Here is a 25441-nt window from a genome sequence, read left to right on the forward strand (position 1 = left end):
CACTTTTGGGATTCTGCAATCATTATAAAATAAATTAGTTCATTATTCTATGAATACGATTGTGTAGTTATGTATGGGTACATCATGTCCCACAGAAAAGAGGAAAGTAATTCAACCGTGACAAACTCTTGTCAAACGATTTTCCAGTCAAATACTTGACTACGTTTGGAAAGAAGGACCCCTTGGGGTCTCATCCAATCTTCAACCTAAAATTGCTCTCAAATATAGTAATTCATATCTAATGAAGCTCATTTTGAAAAATATTGCAGAGCAGCACAATGTAACACTTAAGACAGCTCTTAAATTGATTCAATCTCTTAAACTTACCTTTTAGAAGTGGCTCCAACTTACCTGTCCACATCCACAAAGACTGACGACTAGAAAACTGAAATCACTTTATTGATGTGTGTCTAACTGACTGTTCTTGCACGTTATCCACATGTGGCCAGGCTAAACATGTTCAGAAAAATGAGCTACAGACAGCATGTGTGCTTTGTCACTGTCGCTGCTTTCCCCTCCATGTTGGCACTCCTGACTGGCTGCATCTGTGGAGACATGAACAAAGGAAAGGACAGTGATTAGTGAAAAGAAGGCTCCTTACACTGCACAATTATTTCAGTAATATTCTCTATGTTCTTAAACCACATCAAATAAAATACAGGGAGTCGACATATGTAGCTGTACGTTTAAAAGAAGCTTCATCATTTGTGCTTAATCATGCGCTCTGCATACAGCCAGCTGGGATGACGCCGTCTGTGTCATCATCTTTCCAGACACACCAAACTGTTAATTTTTACTGCAAGGAGGGGAGGGGGGGCGTTGCGTTTGTGCATATACGGGTGTGCGTTTGTTTGTGCGTCTATCAGCTGTCTGTATCAATGCTGTGCATGACCCCTGAGCTAGCAGACAGTCATGGGTCAAAGGTCTAGGTAGAGCCTGTCTGGGCTTCCTGGCTGACCCCAACGCCTGCAGCACAAACACACACACACACACACAGAGGGGGGATGGGTTGCCCCCCACCAGACTAATATCACCTTTGGGATTAGGATCCAGACAGAAACACATTGACCCCAAACGCACGCACACACACACACTGAGTCTCAGACAGATCTGCTTGGTCATAAAACAGGACGGTCGCAGTGCATGACGCAGAGAGAAGCAGCAGAGATGCTGAGTCTCAGAAGGCCATCTAATTATCTTTCAGCGACGAGTTAAAAGGGGAGACTGGGGAGACTCCAGCGTCACCATGGAGAGCGGAGGAAGCAGCTAACACAGAGTTAGCTAGCTACATCGTGGTGTTGTTGCACCGGGTGAAAGAGCAGCTAACAAGAGCTTTGTTTGTTGCTAAATCTCCCTTTCATATGTCAAGCTGCTAATTGCATTTCACCTCAACACTGATGTAGCTAGCTGCAGGAAGAGAGAGAGACCAGAGCACCAAACCTGATAAAGCAACATCAGCATGCCAGACGCTTGTATAAAAAAAAAAACGCAAATCAAAGAGAAGCGAGACTGCAGGAAGAAAAAAGGTCAAATTCAGAGAAGCTGACGGGCTTCGCTGCCAGGCCATCGGGAAAACTCCCCAAATAAGCCCCAGTGTTAAGCCTGCTAATCCCCGGTATTATTGCAACATCTGTGAGGTCTAGAGAGGCTCTGCCAGTGATTAGCAAGACAGATGTAAACAATATCCTGGCTGTAAAGGAGAAGAGAGGAGAGAGCTTGGCTGATCTGAGTAACACTTTGCTGGAAGGACAAGAAAAGTAGAGATGGATAGAGATGAAATGTGGAGAGTATAAAGCAGGTAAAGTGGGAGAGAGTGAGTCTAGAGGGTCAAATTAAGAAGAGGAAGTGGAGGAGAAGAGATTTTGGAGGAATGGGTGTGAGATGTAAAGAAAGGAGCTCTGTTAGCTTGAGGACGTCAGGTTGGAATAAGTCGAGGGTTGATAGAATACAGTAGATGGGGGGGGGGGGAGGAGGGAGACAGAAGGTGACAGCATGAGGGGAGAAGGAGCAGCAGATTGGGAGACGGCGGACCCTGGGCCGGTGGGTGCCCCGACCGGCTGACGAGACACCAGGGAGACGTGCCTAATTTATGCAGAGTTAGGCTGAGGAGTGGAGGGTGTCTGGTGGGACCCCCTCAATAGCCCTGAGAACCAAGGGGAGCAGCTATGGGTGCTAGCTGTGTGAGCGCATGGGGGAGGGGAGGAGAGGGGCGATGGGGGAAGTCTCTCTTTTTTTTTTAGAGAGACAACAAGGGGGGGGGGGGGGGGGGGGATGCTGCTCTCTCTGCTCAATTCAGGCAAGGCTGTCCGTCTGCGTCCCATTAAGGTTCGGGACAGGGCATGGGGAACGAGGCGGTGAAGGGGAGAGGGAGGACGGGAGGAGGAGAAGAGAGGGAGAGGCCATGCTTAACTCCCTCTCCACCAGAGATGCTCTCCCCCCCCCCCCCCCGCTCCAGTCTTCTTCTCCAGTCTGGCCACCTATTAGATCCACAGAGTTGTCCGTCTGCTTCTCTGCATACTAATTCCCCATTACCACAGCCTGCCTGAACGTGAGCGAGGAGCAGAGTCGGGCGACATCAGACGAGGACTCTGTGATGGGTTTGTTGTGTGAGAGGCTGTGAGAGTACTTCAGCATCAAGGCAGGACACAGGAGTGGGCTGTGGTGTTTGCCTAAGATCGGCCTTTGGTGACATTAGACATAATCTTTTCTATACCTTATTGTTGTTGTTATTATTATATTTGTTTATACATCACTAGGGATTGCTTATGAAAACCAAAGTCCATCCTGCATTACGGTACCACCAGTCATTCTTAACCTGGTGGGTTGGGACCCCCTGAGCTGTCCATGTATTTGCTCTAAAAATCCCTGTTCAGGTGAACTGCTCACATTCTTGACAAGAGATTTCAAAAATAGATGCTGCTAGACTGTAAGGGTCTATAATGTATGCAAGAACACTGTCTATAAAACTAACTAAATACAGGCCCTGCAGCTTTAATATCAAAATATCAATATTAATGTCCGTCGTTCAAATCTTGTATCAGATGTTCGACGAGACATATTGTGTGTGTGTGTGTGTGTGTGTGTGTGTGTGTGTGTGTGTGTGTGTGTGTGTGTGTGTGTGTGTGTGTGTCCACTGAGAGGCAGAAAGGACAGCCAGGCAGGGTGATGGTTGAGTGTGTTGATGCAGGCAGACAGTTTAATGACAGTCCTCACCCCTGAACATACAAGCCAATGAGCGCCTGGCACGCTCGCAGATGTACACACACCGTATGACACCTGCACATATATGTGTGATATATGGTGTGGCTTTCTCTGAAAAAGACACAGGCCGGTGAAAATGAAACAGAAAGAAATCTCTCTGTGTATGACCCTGGAAAAAATAACTAAGAGGGCTAGAAACAGGCGCGTCTTCTGACCCTCGCTTTATTGTGTTAATAATAAACAAAGAGTTTTGAGTTTGTCCCTTTGCACATTCACACCTTTCACCCCGAATCTTATAAACAAGATTTATATAGATGACAATGCACAAAACAATGGCAAACCTGTCATAAGCAATGATAAATGAAACTCTGGTATGTTCTCAGAATCTACATGCTTGCTACCAGCACTGTTTTAGTAAGGAACAGTGCAGAGCAAAGCGCTTTTCAGCAGCTCCACAGAAGCCTCGCACTGTGCTTTCTTTGTAAGTTGTGCCTGGCCATGGCCTTGCATCTTATTCAGCAGGACCTGCTCAGGTCTGGACTTGAATTTGGAGCCCAAACAAAGACATAGAGCCACCTCATTAAAAAAACATGTCATTGGATCAGGCCCGGGCTGAATTGTGTGATTTTCCCTCCTACCATAAGTGGCCGTGACTGAGCGTCGGGCTGAATGAGAGGCCGTATAGAGGCCTACCAATGGAGCGCCATGCCACATCCCTATGGGAACCATCCCCTCACAGAGGGGGGCACATTTAAAGCTTTGTTGGTCTGTTAACACAGCTTTCTAAAACGCCTCTTTATGGACTCAGCTAAGCAAACTGCAGCCCCTGATTTTCTTGCGCCAGACGGAAAAAGTAAAAAAAAAAGGGAAACAAGAAAGGAGACAGTGAAAGGAAACAGAATAAGAGGAGAAAAGAAGCTGTTTAAGCAAAATGAAAGAAAAAACGTGATACAAGCAAGCACCAGAAATCAAGTAAACAGATTAATGAATTAACAGCCACATTTAGAAATTATATTTTAATAGTTCAAATTGACCCTTAATGCCTCGCCAAGACTTGAAAATATACTCCGATGCAGAGGACTCTGAACACCTGCTCCCACTGCACTGAATCACCTGAGAAGTGAACTTTGCAGCAGCGGATGCAGCAGAACCAGGTCATTGACAAACTGCACCGTCTCACCGTGTCCTCTAATACTGTCAGAACACGTTTACCCAGAGGACTACAGCATCCTGCTGCTGGAACAATAGGTTTGTGTGGGACTGTGTATGTGTGACAAACACAGTCCTGGCTGGGAAACCTGCGCTAGAGACTTAGTCAGTCTCACAGGGCGCTCAGGATGACAGTGAAATGAATAACAATGAACTTGTTCAGAGTCAAGTTCAGAACATAAGAGATGAACCAGAGCTGAGGAGCACAGCCATACACAAAGAAACAATGTGTGTGTGTGTGTGTAGGTCTGTGTGTGTGTGTGCATAATTGTGTCATCGCGCTCAGGAAATATCTTAATATGTGCCGAGCACTGGGCTCCATAGAAGAGCACCCACAAAGATGAAAATGCACACACACCTCCTCTTCTCGCTCTCTCACTCCCCTCCCCTTCCCATCTTGCCGTGCACATGCAGCAAGGACCCCATCCTCGCATTTCTATTGCCGTCTGCTGCGCGCCTGATGAAAAAGCAGAACGACAGGGGGGGTGCACATGTCTAAAGGCAAGAAAACGCACATTTGTAAATCACAGCCCCAATATAAACATTGGGTATAATAGGGGTTTCTCGTGCGCATTGGCAGGGGTCCACCTCGCCGTGAGCTCCATCAGGCGTGTTGCACGTTTCTCAGCCTGCTACAGGAGAAAATGTGACTGAACAGCCTCCACCTCCACCCGGCAGAGATGATGATCCGCGGAGCTGAGAAAGCATCTGAATACATTTACATAAAGATTGTGCCACGTTGACAGAGGCAAGTGCTGAGAATGCACCGTGCTCATCATTGTCCCCAAAAATCAGAGTAATGATTGAAATGTGGAGCGGAGGGAGGGGAGAGTAAACCGGGAAATGGTCACTTTATTCTGGGAAGAAACTGGGGAGCTGCTGGCAGCCCCTGTCCCCCTTTATGGTAATGACATCAGCGGTGCAGGAACCAGAGATGTACGCAGAATAATACAGAGGATAGGAAATAGCACTATAAGAGCTAAATAAACACAAATAATTGTCACAGCCCATGAGATTAAGACTCTGCTGGTTGGAGATTAAGTTTGTGCCATTTATGATGAACAAGGTAATCACATTGCCTTAACTGAGACGCTAAAATAAACACAATTGCGGACAAATGTGCCAACACTCACGAGACACAAAGACAAAGCTCTTCACCAGCGCTCTAAATATCTCATCACAATGTAATCACGCAGTTTAAAAAAAAGATTTGGTATAACTGATGTACGTAGATAGTGCCAACATATGCAAGGATATCTAGGGATATCTACAATTTATCTTATAAAATGTAGTATAGGGAAACATTGAAGAGTTGAAGAATATTTCTGGGTGAATTATTTCGCTTCCCTCTGGGAAAAATAAATCCTGCAAGGATGTTCTGTAGAGTAGCTTCAAAATACTGCAGATATGAGACCTGTTTCCGTAACACAGCAGAGATATTCCGGCTCCAGATTTTATTAGGAGATAAACTGACCAGATTGTACTGTAACAAATTTAGAGGATAGGATTCCAGTAACCTTTTAATCAAATAGATGGGACATAAAGGTGCGCATGGCCTCAGGTACTGAGCGGCTTTTGGAAGCAGCACTTTAATTTAGAAAATAAAAACAGGCAGGCAACAGTGGAGCGCGGTGAAGCCCTGTGATAAACCTCTTGCAGATATAGTCAGCTAGCCAAACCATCCTGTCAGATCAGTGCCTGAGGAGAGGCAGAGGGGGAAAGGGAGGCGGCGAGAAGGGGAAGAGAGCAAAACACGGGTGAAAAGGGTCAGCAGGGAGGAAGGCTAAACCCCAGAAGCAAGCAAAAGATTGTGTGTGCAGTGCATTTATATTTCTGTGTGTGTGTGTGTGTGTGTGTGTGTGTGTGTGTGTGTGTGTGTGTGTGTGTGTGTGTCAACCCCAGCTGGGCAGACATTTACTTGACATGCTGATAGGGATTTAAGCAGTGGGTGGGTGGTGTGTCGGACCAAGGTGAGTGAATGAGCAGAGAAGGGGAGCTGGTGGGTATCGGAGGATGATAGGGGGTTGGGGGTGGTCAGACCAGAGGGGCTCACAAAACTGCCGTTACTAAGCTTGATTTCAGCGCCAGTTGAGACGATTAGAAGACGGAGGCAGAAATGAGGAGGAAAACAGGGAGGGAGGTGGGTTTTTATAGGAGAACCCTCCAGGCTATGGAAGAGAAGGGGGACTGGTCTATTGAGGTGATGAGGGAAAGCGGGTCTTTCTTTCAGACAGTCTAATGAAGCATGAGTCCCCGATGAAGAATGGAGGCAGGCTACCGCGGGGTGGGTTAGCTTGCGTCTCCTCTCCCCTCCATCTCTCCCCTTTCTCCGTCCTCTCTTTTCCACATCCCCTCTTTCTTCATCCCCTTCCTCATGCGCTGCATTCCCCGCTTCCTAAAGGGCTTCCACTGTTTATTTCAAAGAGGCGTAACGTGCCGCAAGCTCACGCACTAGCCTCTCAGATGATTTGATGAAATGGCAATGATACAGTGGCGAGCTGCATTTCACCAATAAAGAGGATTGCTATTGATGGGCAGCTTCATCAAGGAAATGCAACATACGGCAAGGCAATATATAATATAAGCAAATAGCCCGGGGTAAGATTCAGTAAAATATATTAGATCAGAAATCTATTTGAATTTTAAAATGTGATGAGTTAAAATGATTTCCTTATGGATCCAACAAAATCCTTGAAAACAGGTCCATTTAATGGCTGACATAGATATCTGATTGTGGTGTTCACATACGATGAACCCCGAGCAGACATGTTAAATTACAAGAGGCAGCAGACTGAGACAGACAGGGGGGCTGTCAAAGTGTCTGACTGGGTTTGACTGTGTTTGACTGGGGGTTGTTTGACCAGGGGGTTGACGGGGGGGGGGGCTGCAGGACTGATTTCTGGCTGGATTTGGCTCCGGGCCGGCTGGAGACTGGCCAGAGGCTGACAGAAGGGGGGTGGGTTCCCCTGCTTCTCTGCTCAAGTTGTCCCTGAAGCAAAGCAATAAGAAGCAGCTTATAAAATAAGCAAACACGGAGGCAGCTTACTGACAGTCAGCCAACCAGCCGGGGATGAACGGCAGATGAACCACACACACACACACACACTATACGCAGCACTGATACCCCCCACACCCCTGACCTTGACCCCTGAGGTCCCTCCTAACCCGTTTCTGAATGGAAGTCAGTGCAGCTGGGGCGTCTAGCCATGAACTAACCGCATCCCCTCCGCCGCACAGCCCCCTCATCCCCTAATCATTTAGCCCGTTCCCACGCTTGAAGACTGGGGATGCTGTCCCTGCATCTGAATGGTGCAATTTAATATTTATATGGCCGCCATGGTCCTTTTCTGTCTGTTTCTAAGGGCAACAACAATCCCAGGATTCTCTGTGGTTTGTATGAATTACCTGCCAAACATTAATCCCAATGTTTTATTTTCAATTCGGGAGGCTTTTCTTTGATTCCGCACAATATTATTCCTCGCTGCTTTAAGCCTCAAATTGCATCTGCAGTCTCTCTCAATGTTTCACTCGTACAAACCATTCAGCCTGAGCACATACATACGCCGTATAATGTATGTGTAAGTGTGTGCGAGTGTGTGTGTGTGTGAGCTCATACACGTCATTGAGGGGGTTCAAACCCCTCCACCTTCACATTTTCATTACGGCCAAATCTCAGGCCTGTGCTACAGCAGCGTGGCCTTTTGCAGGCGAGCAGGCAGTTTAATCAAATATACAGCACTACTCCATTTTCATTTCCTTTTCATACAGCCTCCATTCCACTACGGCTTCATAATTCTCCCCTCAGAGCTGTCTAGGCCGTCTGAGTGTTTGCAGCCTGTTGAAATGACATAATCAGTGACTTGGATAAATGCCTGACTGTTTTTCCCTGAGTCTATAATCAGACTTGGGGCTCAGTGTAGCAGCTTTGAGGAAACAGCAGCAACACTTGACTCAGGATTCACTTCGTAAAGAAAAAAGTTTCACATAGGGAATTTGGTTTAGTTTCAATGAATTTTATTTATTTTGATGTGCCAAGTAAGTCTTGAAAAATAAAACGATTGTCATTACAAACAGAAGCTCGAAAATATGCTGTGTTTCAAATAAATATTGGTCAGAGGCAATCTTTTTAACAAATGATGTCTGAATTGACAGGAATTTTGGACAGAGTGTCATAATACTTAATATGTTATAAATAATGGGCATAATGTTACGCCTTAAATTCAATGCAAAATAATTAGCATTGTTAATGATATAGTGTATATTACATATATTTAAATATACAGTATAAGCAAAGAAAGACAAATGTGGATTAAAAATACTATTCTGATTATTTGGAAGCTTCTACATAAAATGTTAATCGAGGCATTACATCCACATAACAAAAGGTTACTGCGATGATAACGTCCAATAAGGAAAATATGCAAATGAGAGAGTTTACCCTTTGTGCTATATTTAGAAAGATATAAAAACAGCTATTCAAATGTCTTCTTTTCATTAAAGTGATCAAGTGCTTGGAGGAAGAAAGCGATCACTTATTTGTCCAAAGAAAGAAAGACGTGGATCTGGATCTGGCCAAGATGAATTGAGTGATGGCTGTAAATGCTTTCAGCAACTATTACTTCAGTGGGCGGAACACATTTAATCAATACCTAAGCAAATAAAAAGCAGCAGTGAGCAGTCTGAATGAGGAAAGCTGCAGCATTCCACAATCACACATCCAAATGAACAATCCACTTCCATGCTGCTCCACGGAGAGGACGTGAATACACGCTTAAAGACCGGGTTTGGATCATTTGATAAAACGGTCCAAGGGTTAAGGCCATTTCCAAATGTTTATCCTGTGTTGGGAGATCGTATATTTCACTCTAACCGAATGATGTATATAATGTTACAATCATTTTATAATAACATTGTATCTCTAACAAAGGGTTGTTACTGTTCTTTTAGTAATATTCATAATTTGGACAGAAAACTATGTGATTAAATGGTTAAGTAAAAAATCGTAAGCATGCGAGGCATGTGAAAGAATCCTATATGTGGTGTTTCTGTTGAAGGTCTTTGGATTTATGCCTATCTAAATGGAAAAGAGTGGATACTGTCACTCTGACATTCACACACACACACACACACTACTATATTCATGCAGTACGTCCACCTAAAGACTACAGTGCCATCCTGCCGGTTCTCTTTGTGTTGAATTATGCATAATTGCAGCCACGTAGTAACACACATGGCTATAGCGGTTATTAGCATAAAAGCTTTCTGCAGGAGATGGTGTTGGGGTGCATGTCCTTTTCTTCCTGAGAGTAAGAGTGAATGGATACATTCATACACGCATGATATGGATTAGCATGCAAGTGCGTGTGCTTCTGTGTTCATACGGTATGTGTGCATTAGTGGGGATGGAACAGTTAGAGTGGCCGACTAGCATACGCTCTAAAAAACATATGGTCCACATTTCAATTAAAATATGCAAATAAGAATTATAAGGGCTCCACCTAGTTAATCCCCCATGAAGACAAACTACTCTTTAATCTTGGAAAGACTGCGTCCTCCCTACATCAAGAAAAAAACGGTATCTATAGTGACCACACCGACTTCCACATTCCAAATAATGCATGTTAAACACACATGTTAAATAGTTTTTAAGTAAATTCTGCAGATTTTATTTATTTTTGTTCACCGTCTTTTTCTTGTTGATCTACAAATCTAACTCTTTCTTACTTCTACTAACTACAGTAAGCGCGGGCACTCGACACTAACCTGCTCCCCACCTCAGCCTCATCAGTGTCACTACGGGCTGATTAGACAGAGAAGCTTGATTAAAACTGCCTGAGTCTGATAGAGAAGAAGATAACAGCGGTGAACCAGCCTTTTGTGGATTGCTAAATGACAGCAGCGGTTACCACACAACTTAAAAAGATAATTCATTTTCCAAATCCCCCCAAGGCTTTCAAGGACAAAACGCCTGCATGTAAATTGATGTACCATAGGCAAATATTTTAAAATATTAGCTTTTTGTCATGGGCTCTTCTCTCGAGACAGCATGTGTGTGTGTGCATCACACTCCCTGTGAAGTTAGGCTACACTACAGACTAAAAACAGAAGGCATACAGCAGGTTTTCAGAGTGGATGATAGCCTATATCCAGGACACGGACAATTCGCTCCCTCCAATAATTAGCACTGACAGGTGAAAACGACCGCGAATGCCACGGGAGATCACAATGTAACGGACAATTTCACAAACTATAGACATCAGAAACACACACACACACTTACACAAAAACATAAACACACATGTCAAAGCACAACAGCAACAACAGAGGATTCATCAGCACAGCTAACACCACATTAAGACCATAAAGCACCAATACATCTCCTGCTCCACGTACACAGCCCGTATCCTGCTGCTTCTGCACTGATACCCCTGATCCCCCTGCGCTTTGACAAGGCGTAATAAAGCCTGTATGAAGCGCCGCATTGTGTGGGGAGAACACAATGTTGCATGCTGAGTGCTGTGAGAAGGGCGTACACCGGTGGGTCCCACGGCGCAGCAGCGCACCAGGGCCTATAGCGGGGAGTGCAGAGCATGCTAATGAGGTCATTATGTTATGCCTCTCCCTCGCCCCTGCTCTCCTTTACAGTGTGGGCTTCGCCTGTCACAGGAGGCAGGGTACCCTGGTAATGCAGCCAACCACAGATGTCACATGTGACACAATGAGAAGACACATGAGCGTCTCCGAATGAGTCGCAGAGAGAAAGACAGGGTGACGCTCCATTTTTCAGCTAGCATCAAAAGCACGGCATCAGTGATTTGCATAAGGTGAGCTTAGAGAACAGTAAAGAGGAGGGCAGCGACAGGCGACATTCATTTGCTAATTGTTCCTGCTGTGTATTCAATCAGCAGCCGCGCAGGATTGTGTATCCTTTTTTCCTTTTTACGATAGCGCTATTATTTACAATCGAGTGGGAGGGGTTAAGTACCAAGCACATGCAAATGCAATTACATGATATTTGCATAGCCGTTAACAATTAGAGGGCAGATGGCAAACAGCGGGCATAAAAAAGCGACCGAGCGCCATCTTGGCTGAGGAGACAGCTGGCAAACAGGAATCGGCCATTTTGTAAGCACGGGGCGCTGCCAGGCTGATGCGTGGAGAGGCGCCAGTCTCTCTCTGTGTGCCAGGAGATTGGCAGGCTCCCTGGTACAGGCAACAACAACAAACTCCTCCAACAGTCAGTGACAGTATGATCACAGCCAAGGGCTCCTGCTGAGAACTGACTGAGGAGATCAACTGCAACATTATGTGTCTGTGTTCACTTTAAAAAAACACACTCTGAGAAGAAATGGTATGCTATCATAATACTGTTACAAGGGGGAGGTTATTTATGATCTCCTTGATTAGTTCAATATGTAAAATCACATCTGTGGTGTTGTTAAACACACTACAAGCTATTCAATTAAGACATTGTACTCACCAAGAAGTATGAATCCCGTTCCAACCTCTTCCAGTTTTCCTTCTGGCAAAGCTGCTCATCTGTCCTGTAATGTCCTTCCAGCTCCACGGATATGTACAGTACAGTATGTTTTGCTGCTTGACCTTTCAAAACTTTTTTTCAGCCGGATGTTTCTGCCAGTGCATGACAAACTTAATTTGTACTCAAAGCTTTCACCTCTACGCTGCAGCCAAGTACTTTCATTCCTGAAGATTTTGCCAATTTTCTTTAGTCACCACCAATTTTGCTAAAACGTCTGAGGGGCGAGTCTCTTTGTGTGGAGAAGGACTTTTGTAAATGTGAAGGGTAAAAAAGTCAGATGGAAAAACCTGGTAGTAGGAGGGGGACACGGAGCAGTTACAACTACTGTCCTTTTCATCTCTCATTCAATTAGCAGCCATTCACTTGTGCTGCCATGGGATCCCTGCTGCACAGCAGTAAGTGGACTTCAGGTGCTATTTCCACAGAGAGACAGAGAGAGAGAGAGAGGCAGAGAGACAGAGAGGTATGAAAGCCTGGGCCCGCCTTCCTCTCTTCCACCTTATAGATCAATACTGCACTGCCATATCCTCTGATGGGAGCTGCTGTAGTGAGGGTAAGAAAATCTAAGGCGAAAAGACAGGTTGTGTCTGATACAGGGGATGAGAGAAAAAGTTCAAATTGTTCTTTCATCCTGGCTCATGAGATCTTAGGAATATTGTGCGCTACGTGCTTGGAAGGTGGACTGAGCAGAAACGTCCTGTGTACCGTCTCCAATGGATCCTTATCAAACAGTTCAGGTGGAATGGGTAATAAGAGGGAGGTAGCTGGAAGAAAAGCGACCTTCAACGTCCTGTCTTATTCTTCTTCTGTTTTCTCTCCCTCCCTCGCTGTCTCAGTGTCTCTCTGACAAAGTTTTATCAAGTGGTGTTGGACGCAGCAAAAACCCCTCCGGCTGAACCACACACAAAGACTCTCTCTCTCTGCCTCTTCCCTCTGCCTTTTTCTCTCTATTTTACACACAAATGTGCACCTACTGACACGCACACTGCGTGTGGGGCGGTGAGGGCCCTGGCCCTGGCTGATGCTGGGACTGTTGGAGGAAGATAGAAAGAGAGATGGAGAGAGGAGCTGTGAGCGGTGGTGCTGGTTGGTCCCTGGGCTCCGGGGCCTGCAGGCGGTGCTGGGCAACCTCTGCTAGCCTCTCTCCTCTGTATTGATTTCTGCTGCTCCGCGTTGCTCCGCTCTGCCGTGGAGGCTCCTAGCCGGCGGGGATGAGAGCTCGACTCACCCGCCTCACCTGCCTCTCTCCTGGCTTGCCTGGCCTAGCCTGCCCACTCTGCCACAGCGTTGGCTGGCCCCTGCCGGCTCCACGGGACCCCTGTATGCAGTGCCGGGGCCACAGCAAGAGGGCAGCCAGAGAGCCCATGGCGATCCACAGCTGTGTTCACCTGCTCTGGGTTCAGCCGCTTCCAACCACCTCCTCGAACTGCTTCTATCCTTCTCTCCTTCCATCCTTCCACCCACTCTGCTTCTCTTGTTCCTCCTCCACTGCCTCCTCCTCCTCTTCTTCTTCCTTCTGTACACAAACAACCAGAGAGAGAGAAAAAAAACAAGTTAGTGTTAACTTTCAGCATTTTACACACTCTGAATGTCAATCCTGGTCTTTGATCAGCGAGAAGTCGGGGGTGAGGATTCTGGCATCCTCTCTCAGCCGGTAATGTGAACCCGCTAACCTCACAGAGCAGAAACTGCGGGGATTGGAGGCCTGAGAGTTAAGTGTGTCAGGCAGAGAGATGCTGCCTGCCAAAGGTACTCTCAGCTATTAGATTCTGATGTGCTGCAGATAGCAAAATATAGCAAGAGTGGGCCCATTATAAAAATCATCACCGCATCAATCGAATACATTAGAAATATTTACAGGAAAAGTTTCTCTTCAACAACCACCCTCATTTGCTCCTCCTTGGCCGCACAAGCCCACTGAGATGTATATTTATTAGTGGTTATAAAAAACAAAAAGCCACATTTAAACTGACAGGCTTTTTTTAAAGACTCCCCTCTCTTTGCGCCATAGTGAGTGTGAAGGAATGGAAATGTTTTGGCCATGACCGGTGGTGCTCTAAGGAAACTTTGTCAAAGAAAACATCTCAGCTTTTGTATCATCTAGAATTATTCAAATGGGTTCAGCAACCCTCTTCTTATGATAATAGCAGTTGGGGGGGACATTTCTTTGAGGAGTCATGGTCCCATTGTGTTCCTCAACAGGGAAAGAGCCGTGGCCAAATTCAACCCCCAACACCCCACATTGCACCGCGCCGCACCAACCACACAATCTCTGAAATATCCTGGCCACAGCCACCACAGAGCTGTGACAGCCCTTCTGTCCACCTCTCTCCACCTCCTCTGCAGGACTGAAAAACAGACTTAAACCCACGGGCCGACTGCCAGGGGAATAGAGAAGTAAAGTGCGGAGGTTTAGAGCGGGTGGGCCAGCAAGGCTTTGGGAGTTAGCGCTGTCTGTTAAGGAAAAAGCAAAGGGGGTGCAGGAGTGGCATGGGGGGGGTTACACTGCTTGGACAAGAGAACCAAGTTTGGGAGAGGGGGGGCAAGTTGAGTTAGGGGGACATGGATTGGGACCGGGTGTGCGGTGCATGTCTTAGACACAATAATACTATTCATTGGGCTCAGACATGGGTGTTAACTCCCCTCTGACAGAGCACAATGGGACTCGGCAGCATTCAGGCAGCCTTGGTGATATTGTTAGTTCAGGGCTGCATTCTCCCTGCCGCAGGATAGAGCGCCCGCATTGTACCCGTCCAGCAGGATGGATGGAGGGAGGTTTGAGAGGTGAAAGGCAAAGAAAGAGAGAACAGTACGTTTGTCTATTCGTCAGTGCTTGAGGAGCGAGGGGCAGAGGGAACTGAGGGCAGAGAGGGAGGGGAGGACGGAGTGGTGGCGTTAGGGGTGTTTTGCCCCATGGCACGAGAAAAAATAAAAAAGGACAAAACTAGAAGTAAAAGGGACTGCGCAATAAATATAACCCAAGCAGCCGAGTGCAGGGCTAAAGAGGCATTACAGGGGGTGGGGACACAGATGTAGCAAGGAAGGCATGGTGGTATTTTTATGGTAAAAAACACAGCAGGTTTGTATGCTGCCTCTGAGCCTGGATGCATTATGTTCAAAGAGGGAGAGTGGAGAGGAGTGGAGAAAATGAGAACTGTGGAGGTGGCTGTTTGTGCCTCGGATGAGATGACATGCAAACACCACGAGACCTACTTTTCCAGAGGAGAGGAGAGGCCAGGAGATGCATGAAACTGAGAGAGTTGAATCAGCAGTCTAAGACATGAGGCAGACAAATATCAGCAATACAAATATAGTGGCAACATTATCTGAATGAATGTGCATCCATTGAGATCTGCTAGTTTAACATTATAACAAATTCTATATGTTTTTGTCTGCAATTTGGCTGTACAAACCACACGTTGACGTCACCCCTGGTCTTTATAAATATGTGAGGGCCATTTCTAGACATTTGTCTGATGTTACAGGAAAAAAATGTCCGTGATTAATCACTAAAATAATTGGGAATGAAAATGTGCATCAGTTGAAGCACAAATGTATACAGAAAATGAAAGTTTGATATGTGGGCTTATAGACATATCATCAAATGGCTTTGGAAGCTGCAGTCACTGAGCCTCTACCTCCCACTGAATACCTAGCAGATATATAGTAGCATATATAGTAGCAGTAAGGTATGGATATAAAGGGCAGAAATATATAAGGGTGAAGTATGCATGTATCTAATCACTCACTAGACATGACACACACACCCCCCCCACACACACATACTCAAGAGTATCACTGCTCCTTCTGCACTGCACAACCTGCTTTCATGAACAGTACTTTGTTTGTTTCCCCTCTGGTAAACTCTGACCAACCGTTGCCATAGCAACCGTACCTACTGTTTCGCTGTTCATGTGTGTGTGTGTAAAAAGAGAAAAAAGATTGTGGGGTTGTGAGGAGGATTAGAGCAGGAATTCCTGATCCTAATACGACAGATTTACTTCTGTGTGCCTTTTTATGTGTGATGATTACGGGGTGTTTGAAATACAAATCAAGGGACCCCAATAACGTAGGCCTACATCTTAATGTCTGATAAACTGGTGGTGAATCTGGCTTAGAGCAACATGCCAAACAACCCAAACATTACAACTTGTTCCCCTTTTCCTAGTCATCTGCATTGACTCTCAGCAGTGTGGGTTTAACCTGCCAGCCCAGAGGAGGAAGAAGTCAGTGGGGAGATGCTGGGTGTCAGGCAGCAGGGGCACGGCTCTCGTCAGGGAGCTAATGCCCTTCAGGGGTGGCTGAGGTAGGTACTGCCCTTTGTCCCTGGTGGGGGGATTACACTGGTCAACCAGCACAGACAATGTTCCCCCCTCCTGGGAAGGGAGGACCAACCTGCTCTCTACCAATGATAGGGGCAGTCAACTGATCACTAACTTAATTAAGGACAAGGGAAAGTAAGAGAGGAGGAGGAAGGGTGAAGCAGGAGACAGAGAGTAAGGTTGGGAAGAAATCAAGGTAAGGGAGATAATAGGGGGGTAGAAAAAGAAAGTGGAGGGTAAGAAAGCGATGCAAAGGAGCACAGGGATACGCTAAAATAAGAAGAGGCATGGAGTTAAAAAGAGAATAATGGTAGGAGGCGAAGGGGTGAACAGAAGGCTTCTCTAGCACAGGATTAGGGGAGGGAAGATGAAAGGATCCGGTCTAACAGAGGACAGGAAAAAGGACAGAGGAGGGAGACCAGCGACTTAAACTCAAAGCAAGGAAATCGAGTAAAAGAGCGAGAAACAGGGGGGGGGGAAGACAGCTCAGGTATCCATGACCTCAAGGCACTGGTGGAAGAGGCCTGTTCTTATAACAAGCGCACCATGTGATGTGAAACCCCTCTCTCTGTTCCCTATTTATGCCACAGCACACACACCTATTCAAATCCAATGAGAAATGCAGCAGATAATTATATTACAGAGGACTGTAATAGAGGATATTTAGGGGACAGTTAGCGGGCCCAGGTAGCATAGCTCAGCCCGCTGCAGACAGATATGGCTCTGCAATACTTAACAGGGATTTGGCAGCACTGTTGATTGAACATGCCAAATCCCATTTGTCGGAGGACTGTGCGCGGTTGTATCGACACTCTGTAACCTTGTGGCTCCGTAAAAGGATACCTGAGTATGAGTGAGTGTGTGTGTGTGTGTGTGTGTTTTCCTGGCGGGCAGGCAGGTGGGTGGCACGGCTCTAAACTCTCCTCCATCTATGCTCTCCTCTATCCCTTCATCCTTCCATCTTTACTATGCTGTCCGCCTCGATTCCCTCTCTTCACAAAAAAGGGTGACAAGAAGGAGATGGAGAGGCCTTCTCAACACTTATTTTCTTGCTTTCCCTCCCTGCTATCCTCCCCTTCCCCTCCCTCCGCTCCTTCCATCCCCTATGGTAGTAAGCTGCCAGACAGGAGTGCTCAGCAGCTCTCCAAACGTTATTGATCCTGAGAGCAAGCCGGCCAGGGAGTTGGTGTCTCTCCCTCTATCTTCCCTTCCTCCAACACACCCGCATCCCCCACCACAGCGCCACAACTTTTTCCTCCTTCTCTCACTCCCTCCCCGCCTCTACTTCATTTATCAAGGTTAAAGAACTCTTATAAAAAAGGGAAGAGGGGGTCGCCTGGATGTTATCTGACTTCATGAAAGAAATCCCCTCAGGCCACTCCACTAGAGGAAGATGCTCTCTGCCAGATCCAACTCTACACACACACACAACACGCAGTGGCACCAAGCAGCGGCCCACTCATCGCTAATCAAAAATAGAAAGTAGCATGTCCGGTTTGGTAAACAGCAACAGGACAATCAGAAATAGAAATGGAGAGGCTGTATGAATAGACAAGGGAAGAGAAAATGAGTCACTGTGGGTTATCATAGTAGGCCAAACATGAGCGTTAAAGTGCTAATTTATTTGAAGGCACAATTTAAGAGTTTATATAATTTAAAAGCCACTAATAACAGTTTCTGTTGCCAGGTGGGTTGCCTCTCCTCAAGAAGGTAAGTGCTTGAAAAGTTCATTTGGCTTGAGGTCAGCAGCATTATCCTGGAGGAGGATTTTTGACATCCTGGCTAAACAAATGTTGCTTGCCTCTTTATTCAATATCTTTGCCAAATTATTTTATTTTTTCCTTTTACCTGCACTGTCCCTTCACCCAAAATGTTGTGTGACAAATATAAAGTTACTATTATAAATCCAGTTTTAGTCTGGCCTGTCAGAAATGCAGGAAACGATAATAAAAAGTTGCAGATTCACCACTCCAAATCTTTGAGGGTTTTTTTTTTTTTTTTTTAAATGTGTCATTAACATCAGATGGAGAAGGCCAAAACAAGTTCCTCCTTTCTAGCCGGTGACCGTAAATGTATCATCAACTAGTCTGTCACTGAACTATTAGCTGTAGCTAACCTTAGCAAGCGCTAGCTAACTAAGCTAACGCTAGCTCCGAGAGTTGTTTGAAATGCTGTCCACGGCTGACTTTTTAATGTTTCAATTCCGCACATTTTTTAACAAAAACCTGGAAACACAATATTAAATTCATTAACTTACATTTCTGGTACACTCCACGCTGCAGTGCATATTACCGAGGAATACCGCTTCAACAGGTGGAGAAATTCAAAGCTAGTTACGTCGCTAAGCAATGATTGAACAATCTTGGGGGAGGGGTTTGTGATCACGTGATTTACATATTTTCTCCATTTAAAGACTAAACTATTAATTACTAAAATAATAATAGTGACCATAGTTATTTGGATTAATGAATATAACAGATGCACGCCTATCAATTATTAATTAGGTAAATAAAGCCATTTCTATAAAGGGTACCTTATTAAAAAGCTGTAACAAGTCCTATAGTAAAAATCCTCAGAAAAGTATACAAAGAAGTACGGCTGAGAGGCGCAAAGCCACCAGACCTGTACATTTTAAGCTCCATTATCCATCTGTAGGGGGGATACAGTTTATGCATTTTCGTTCTTTAGAAGACTGTAGCAGCTATTGTCCCTGTTTGTAGCCTAAAAGGACTGGAAATGGCTCTACGCGTGGAGTACATCCTGTCTTCCATTGTTACTGCTTTCACTCTACCCTATAAAGGCCTGCCTGCACTCCAGGCTACAACAGCAAGGCAAATACACACAGCAGCACATTACACAGCCATACCTTCCCCTCCCTTTGTGCTCAGTAATTGCCACAATGCATCTTCTCGTCCAGCTAATTAAGTGAGTCTTTCCCATTGTCTCCCAATACTATCACCTCTTTACACAGCCAGAGAGAGAGAGAGAGGGAAGAGAGAAAGACACAGCAAGGGATGGAAAGAGCAATCGGGTGGAAGAAATACAAAGGCAAGGATCCAAATAGAAAGACGATGAATGACAAAGGCATGTGTCTGTAGTAAATGTTTACCTGTTGAAAAAGGTACAGTGTCTGTGTTTGTCGGTGATCTGTAAACAACGCTTTTCTGCTGTCAGAATCTTTTTTTCCATAAAGTAATTTCAGGAAATTCACGAAATGACAACATAAGTCCGGAAAAATCCCTGGCCATTACAATTACCGAAATTGGAGTGCATGAGTTATTTGGCTGAGTACCATGACAGGGAATGCACGTGTGAATGTATTTTGTTGTTACGTTTCTCAAATGTGTTACCTTCACTGTACAGAACGATGTATGTACAGACACTAAAGACAACCATGGTCCCATATTTACCAAAAGGACGTATAATTTGGAAATGGACTTGAAAATGGACTTTATCAGTAGAAGCAAAAATCTTTTGTCCACATTTGACATTAACAATATTTGCATTTTAAAATATTTCATTTTTCTCAATGACAGAGAAAATGTAGATGTAGGCCTAATTTAAATAAAATGTATGAGGTAATTCAACCTTTTGGGAAAACGGCATTTATAGTCTATATATTATTGTCTGACACCTACTTTCTTTATGCCCATTAAGTCTTCCAAATTCAAGAAAACAAGTCTTCATGTAGGATCACTGGTCTCTCTTATCCTACACAAAAAACAAGAACTATTACATATGTACAATAGAGCACAATAAATGAATGTAAATACGATTTATATATGAACACTTCTGGAACAAGTCCAGGGGTGAGCCTCGGTGTTTGAACTTAAATGGCCCACGCCTTCCACATTAAAAAAGTAAAGACAAAGGAAATATTAATAGCTTCACTTTGAAGCTTTCCTCTAGCTTCACTAAGAATGCATTTGGTTTAATCGAGCACTGAATTCCACTTTTATGTGTAATAACAGCTCTTTCGTTTTCCTTTCTTCTTCATACCTTTAGAACTGTAGTGTGGCTAAACAAGGTTTTTTTAACTCATATTGTCCTTGCCCACCGTGTGTAAAGAAAAATGTTCATCATAATTTTATTTTGAAGCGAGGCTCATTTACAATTGTGTTGAAGGAGAGCACTGAATTCCACTCTTATGTGTAATATCACATCCTGCATTATGCTGTTGCACCAGTAAGGCTTCATGAGCTTCAAGCAGTCATGACTTTACGTCTGTGCACAATGGAGGATAGTAAACACAGGTGCTTTTGATTCCCCTTCTTTATATCCTCAGATGTCTTGTGTGGCTTACCAAGGAGTTTGAACAACTGAATTATTGGAGGACACAGACCAAAAAACTCATCTAAATTCCACTTCTCTTCAGAGTTGCTAGGAGAGTCCCCCCCTACAAAACACACACACACAGACACACACTAGCTTCATGCTCAAGTCCACTTGCTGACCTCTCAGGCCAGACACTCTCTACCCAAACCCCCCCCCCCCAAAAAGAAATCCCCTCCCAATCCTCAACCCCTCCTTGAACCTCTACAACCCCCACCTCCCCCCCTCCCATACTGAAGACCTTTCCTTCCCACACTCAAGTTCCTGTCAAGGCCCTGACAGACAGACAGACAAGTAGGGTGACATCATGGTGCAGCGAGAGAGAGACAGAGGAAGGGGGCTGCCTGCCTGTCTGCCCTCAGCACCCACACAATACAGCAGGGCATCTGGCACTGGGGTGATGGTGGGGGACTGGGTGGGGGTCTGGCAGGACAAAGCGTTTACATCCCCCTCCCTGGAATATGATTATAGTTTGTAAATGGTGGCTGAGAAGTAAACGTGTGAGGAGAAGAAAGGGGTTGAGATGCGGTGGCGGGAGGGTGGGTGGACAACACAGTTATGGGTTTAACAGTGATGACACCAACAGATATATTAGTCCTAACATAGGAGGAGGACTTTGGGATGCTCTCATGTCTATATGGAAATTATGCTCCAGTATTTGCGACAAATTCACATTAAAAGAACTGCAAAGTGTAAATGTAAAGATTTCAGGTTATGCAGTTTTTGTTAGATTTCTTCACAAAAAATCCCAAGAAATGATATTGAAACTTTTTGAAACGAGCAGGTGCATTGGTCATTTCTATGTATGTATGTGTGTGAGTGTGTGTTTGTGTGTGTGAGTGTTTTGTCACTCACACCTTATTAATTTGCAGGACGAAACAATAGTGCCAACGGTGTCATAATTCTCTCTCTGCAGCGACCCCCTCCTCTGTCTCTGTCTGAGAGGCTGTCTACTCGCTGTGTGCATACAAGTGTCTGTGTGCATACATAAAATAAATGAGCTGTGCGTATGCATTGTGCGAGTCCACAGGCCCAGTGTATATATTAGAAATGTGACTTGACCCTGGCAGGCTGAAGCAGGGTTTCTGCGTCGCACTGGGCGTGGGAAAAAGGGGAGACCTCTTTTCACAGCTGCTTTGGCCGTTGCATTGAACCAATGGAGGCCCCCACCACCCCCAACCTGCCTCCACCGCTAATGCCCCCTTCCCTCCCTCCATTGGTCCCCATTTCCCATTCACTCCGCAGCCTGCTGCCTTTCAGTGGACCCCCGTCCCCCCCTCCTGCGCTCTGTTCGTCACCCGGCTGCACCCCACCATCACAGCCACCACCAACCCTTTTTTTGCAGCCACCTCGCCTTTCAGCCAGTGTGCATTGAGAAGCCAGAGGCCTTTAAGGAGGAAAAGATAAATATTGCATCTAAGTGACTTGTGAAATAATGCGAGTAGCCCCAATGCAGAATAAGTCAAAAATAAATGTGCTAATGAATGTTTGTACTGACAAAGCTCAACATCAAAATCAGATCTTATTTCTCACTCTTCTTCTTCACACCATGAGATCATTAGTTTCTTCTTTAAACTCTTTTTGTGTTCTTCAAATCCTATTTTTCTCACTCTCACATTCTCTTTTCTATATCCTTCTCTGAGCCCTTCTGCGATAGACTTTAATTTATGTTAACATACGCCACCACTCTACTCTCAGTGCCTGCCCCCCACACATTCCCCATCCAGTGTATTCATTTGAAGAGATTTATTTCCTATCAAGCTGCATAATGCAGAGGGTATAATTCAAATCAACTTTTAAGAACAGCCAAGCAGCACAGTTTATGTATACAACATCTTGAAAGCCTAGTAAGAAGAAATTATAATTCCCAGCAAACAGCAGGGTGTTAAAAGCAGATTGGCAACTTTAAGAAGCCATGGGTGGGCGGTGGGTGTTTGGTTTTGCCATTAAAGATAACCTATTACTGATAAACCTCACAATCAGCCTGTTTAAACACATAAAGCAGGCTTCATTTGTTTCAGATACTCTTACTAATCTGACAGTATAACCATGGAACGGCAGGCTCAGAGTGGAATCATTCAACAAACACACCCACAAGCAATTTTAGAGAAACTTTAAAAGGTCACATAATGTGCAGAATAACTCCAGCAGATTCTCAGGAGCAGTCCTATCGTGCTGTCGAGCTACCCCGCTGATACGCCAGGCGTGTTGAGGAAATGTTGAGAAGCAGCGAGGGGGCAGCGACGGGGGAGGAGGGAGGGAGGTTGTAGCCCGAGAACCTGAAAGGACTCCATCTCCCTTGGCCAACATGCCATGACGGTGTGGAGCAGCAGTCTGAATTGGTTTCTCTGGGGTGGTGGAGCTGGAGAGGTGATGGCAAGATGAGCCCGAAAGGGGATGGAAAGGGGTGGGGGGGGTTATGGGGGAGGAGATACGGTACACTGAGGTGTGTTTGTGTGTTAGAGAGAGAGAGAGAGAGACTGGAATCTGAGGTACTGTAAATGAGCGGGTTACTGCCTTCCTCTCTTCAAGTCTTTCCATATACATGAGAGTGCTCGGCTGTGGAAGCAACACTTCTATGTGGGAAATCACACATCCTGCGGCCTGCACTTCCTATATGAACTATTGTAAAAAAAATGCACATATCGTACATGGGTCCTGTAAGGGTAAACTGATGCGTGAATGCAGACCCGTGCGGGCTAGCTCCTAATTGCTGTTATGAATACAAAGAGGATGTGAGGAATGTCACTTCTGGATTGATGTGTCTCTGCGTCAGATTTAGCCTGTAGCTACGCCTTCACTTCTGAAGCCCACGTCTAACCGAAGCTTGTTTGCATCGATTTATCTAGTTTGTGGATATGATATTGACTAAGTAGACCGGCAGCCCTTATCGAGTTGGAGCAAAGCGAAGGAGGTTTAAGAGGTGGTCGAACGCTATGGAGAAGGATAGCCACAGGCTGTGAAATCCTCTCTGATCTTCCCTTGTCTGATTCTCAAACGCAACTCTTTCTCTGGGGGGGGGCATGCTGATATAGAAATAGGCCAATGTCACAGAACGCTCATCTAACCCTGGAGGGAAATTAAAAAAATCACTTCTTCTGTTTCTCCCCAATGACGGACCTCAATCTCTGCGGATGAGGCTTCATCTCCCTCTGCTTCCCTATTCAACGCTCCCTCCATCACACCGGGTACTTTGTTTCTCCCGCAGGAGGTTGAACATGCACGAGCTGAGCATCATTCTCGGCCTTGATGGCCTGCTACAGCAGCTGTTAGAATAGCAAAGGTAATCTTAAGTCGTGTCACTCAACACTGAGAGGGAAGCGGGAAGTGAGTGAGTCACCTAGTTCTGGTTTCAGCCGTTTATCATATTAAACATTATGCGCTGTTATAAAACACACAGCTTAGACGTTTGGACAACTAGTGAGCAGAGCTATGGCAACTGGGGGCCTTACTTCTATTTTCATACTTACTAATAACTTGTTTTTTTATGTAATAGTGCAAACAGTCAAAGATCTGCTGCATAAAAACTATTTTAAAAACCACTTTCCCTCATCATGAATTATACCAAAAACCAAAATGATATGGCTACTTCATATTTAAATTGACAAACTTAAACAAAACAGTTTGTATGTGTTCCATGCTCACAGAGAACTGCAGCAAAATGTACACAGATATTAAGTGCAATCTTGCAACTATTTAGCAACTTAAAACAGAGAAAGAGAGTTTTGTTATCCCTGTAAGTGTGGAAGAGAGTATAGGCCTGGACACAGAGCAGAGGAGAGGAAAGTAAGTACTTGGAGGGAAGTTCAGAGGGAGGGAGGGAGGGAATTAGAGAAATAAGGGACTTAGCCACCCTGGCAGTCTTTCCACATGAGTACACCTTGCGCACACATCAGGCCAAGGCCCCCCATTCCTACCCATGTATCCTTAAAGGGATAAAAAGCATGGACAAAGGAATTAAAATATAGATTACACAAGTGGCCACCCTGCGTCTTATCTGCCAAAACCGAAGAATCTAACAAATTGGATCAGACGTTATAAAGCAGGGGGCGAGAGGCCGGCCAGTGAGAGGGTGAGGAAAGCACACAAGAAAGTGAACATGTAAAGAATTAGAGGAACAATCTTTTGTGGGGAGATAATTAATAAAAACATAAGGACTTTGTAATGTATTGTGTGACTTTTTAAGATTGACTGTAATGATGTAAAAGTACTGTATACTGAATAGTTCAAGTTCAAGTGTGTTTGTAGTGTGAGGTGCTTTCACTGTCTCACCTGTAACTGAGAGATGAAGTCTTGTTGTGACCTGCGACCTCTGACCTCAGAGCAGGAGGGGGTGGTGTCTCTTCTGACCTTCAGGTTCAGACGCAGGCCTTCAGATGGGGAGTGTGTATTTCTGTGTGACTGCACTCCTCTGAGTCCTGCAAAAAACATAAAGCATTAGGTTAAGAGAGGGTCTATTTCTGTTCTTGATACTTAATGAATATCACTCTAAAAACATTTCGGCCACAATTGAAATACTTTATACGCATACATTGAGTCAATTTTAAAATCTACCTCTATCTTTAAATTGTAGTATTATTCGTAATTAAGTAATACCCCATATTCTGCCGACGGTTAAATAAGAAAAGAAAAAGCCAAGAAAAAAATATTTATTATACAAATTCTAGTTTTCTTACTCATATTATACAGAGTAATAGATTGTTAAAACTACAAAACATACGTAAAGAAAAGTATACATGACACTGGAAAAAGAAAACAGGAAATGCCAAACAGATAAGTCTAACGTAACCAATTAAGATAATTAAAACATAAAGACAGTGTAAATTGTAAAGAAAAG

At 44.9% G+C, this 25441-nt stretch overlaps 1 long non-coding RNA gene across 1 annotated transcript; it reads right to left on the reverse strand.

Annotated features, from left to right (window-relative positions):
• Window positions 1-25122, reverse strand: LOC117495990. Its single transcript, XR_004557230.1, has 3 exons — window positions 24877-25122; window positions 11891-13466; window positions 1-545 (listed from the first exon to the last, which is right to left on the reverse strand). It is a non-coding gene; the product is annotated as an uncharacterized LOC117495990 (long non-coding RNA).
• Between the last annotated feature and the right edge of the window lie 319 nt (window positions 25123-25441).

This window comes from Trematomus bernacchii, unplaced genomic scaffold, assembly GCF_902827165.1.
Source record: "Trematomus bernacchii unplaced genomic scaffold, fTreBer1.1, whole genome shotgun sequence".
In the NCBI taxonomy this organism is placed as follows: domain Eukaryota; kingdom Metazoa; phylum Chordata; class Actinopteri; order Perciformes; family Nototheniidae; genus Trematomus; species Trematomus bernacchii.